Source organism: Pygoscelis adeliae, unplaced genomic scaffold (genome assembly GCF_000699105.1).
Source record: "Pygoscelis adeliae isolate BGI_AS28 unplaced genomic scaffold, ASM69910v1 Scaffold404, whole genome shotgun sequence".
Lineage (NCBI taxonomy): Eukaryota > Metazoa > Chordata > Aves > Sphenisciformes > Spheniscidae > Pygoscelis > Pygoscelis adeliae.
In genome coordinates, this window is record NW_008824598.1 from 983,551 (window position 1) to 985,630 (window position 2,080).

Consider the following 2,080-nt stretch of genomic DNA (forward strand, 5'->3'; position numbering starts at 1 on the left):
TATCAACAGCAATTAAACTCAAAAAAATTGAGAAGAAGGAAAAATAGAAGGGGGGGAAAACCCCTCATTTCTTAGGATGTGAAGTCAGTGATATTTATAAAAGCTTCCTTCACTCCTCTTAATACAAAACTAATTAAATAAAATCTCAGGAGTAATTTTTAATGCAGTTTGCAGTTTTCTGATGAAAAAGGCTTTCAGGCTTCACATAATAGCTAATCTCCTGCTTTTTTTTCCTGCATACTATTTTTTTAAAACCACAAACAAATATGGATGTCGTCTTTAATTACTTTTACACTTAAGCCAAAACACAGATTTAGAGGTGTTCCCTCCCCCTCCCCCCCCCGTGTATGTACACATATATAGTAATGGATTTTAGATATCATGTTCTTAAGAACGTGGCTTTGAACAATTTTGGCCTTTGGTGAATAGGGACAAGAAAGCAATTTTGCCTCTGCAGTTTTACGCAGGCATAGGTGTATTTTTAGGCTATTTCACAATGAGTAACACACTTTCCTTTCAGGCGTTTACTGGGTGGGGACTGGAACCCATGGGTTTGCAATGAATGAGAGAGACAAACGCTCTGAGAAATCCATGGGCTTGCAGTACGTGTGCTGCTGCTGCCAGCGCTCTCTGCCTGCTGTCGGAGAGCTTGCTGCTGCCCCCGGCGGCAGGCCGCTCGGCGCTGATGAAGCCCCAGCTCCTCGGGAATGCTGGGAATGTTGAGTCAGGGACTGGCAACCCAGACTGCCAGGCTCGCAGCTGACTGAGGGAGACTCGCTGAGGGACAGAAAGACGAGGGACAGGACCACGCAAGCCTCCCCCGACTGCAGCAGGTTCCCTCTTTTCCTTCCCTCGTAGGTGTTCCGTTGCTCCGGCTCTCCCTGCTGCCTCCTTCCTCCGCGCAAATGAGATGTCAGCTAAACGTGATGTTGTAAAATCCATGTGAGGACGAAAGACAGATGCAATGATTTGAAAGGTGAGAAGCTTAAACAAGAATATGGCTGTAATACATTACTGTAAATTTATTGGGATTAAGGAAATTGCTGTCTATTGCTTTCTACAACTGTCTGGTAGCTGAAACTGGAAATGAATTCACAGAACAGGCTTTTTATATTGCTTTAGAAATACATTGTAATAAATGGGACCAAGTGCACATCTTACTCTGGTAACAGAGTGCCTCTCCCTACAGAATCATCAACCAGAAACCTCTTACAATTTCTATTAAAAGCAGCCATAGGAGTCTCATTTTTTTTGTGGCCAGTGTTTAAAAATATTATTGTTGATGTTAAAGTTTTCTAGAATAGAATTGATGAGCTTTGGAAATTCCTAGCTTTATACCTAAATACTGGATAATGTTTGGTGTTTTAAAAATTGTGTCAGGAAAAAGGTGAGAGATTTCTGTTCCCTTCTAGTGTCTGGCGAGTGGAAACCAGAAACTAACAGGATGTTATTTTTCAGTTATATAATTAATGAATACTTACTGGGGTCCCTCATTTATGATGCTGTGTGGTGTTTTTTTTTTTTTTTTAAAAGATCATTTTATGTTGGCCAAGACTGGTGCATATGATGAAATCCATGCATGTATTCATCAAGGATACATATATATTTTGCTGAGAGCACTAGACTAGTAATGTGATGGAGAAGGAATATATATATATTTTTTTTTTATTAGTGTGTGATTGATTTCTAGGCGTCTACCTGCTAAGCCTTGTGATGGATGGATGGGAATCTACTCCCTTAGCGGCGAATTGATATTTCCCTTTTGATGGACACACCAACCGACCACTTGCATTGGCAGATACAAGCTCTTTGCAAATAAGCATGGCCAATAAGTGCAGTCAAGAGGAGGGCAAATCCTACTTGTCAGGGTTAGTTTTCTGGATGGCTTTTTAAATCAGTGGTTTCACTTAACTATTTGCTTGTTTGGGATTTGTTTTTATTTCCTATCCCCGTGCCCCCATCTCCCATGTGCATGTCCAGGACGGCCACCTCGTACGCAACCCCTTCCCGGCAGCTCCACCGAGAGCAGGCCCTTCTCCGGCTCCCCCTTCCTTCGAAGGGCGGGGAAGGGGGGAAGGTC

General features: G+C 42.5%; 1 protein-coding gene across 1 annotated transcript in view; it reads left to right on the forward strand.

Annotated features, from left to right (window-relative positions):
* Positions 1–738: 738 nt before the first annotated feature.
* LOC103915497 (ERC protein 2-like) overlaps positions 739–2,080 on the forward strand; it is a gene marked incomplete at its 3' end in the record, with an annotated part of 82,016 nt that continues 80,674 nt past the window's right edge. Inside the window, exon 1 of the mRNA XM_009322332.1 lies at positions 739–976. The remainder of the gene's footprint in view (positions 977–2,080) is intronic.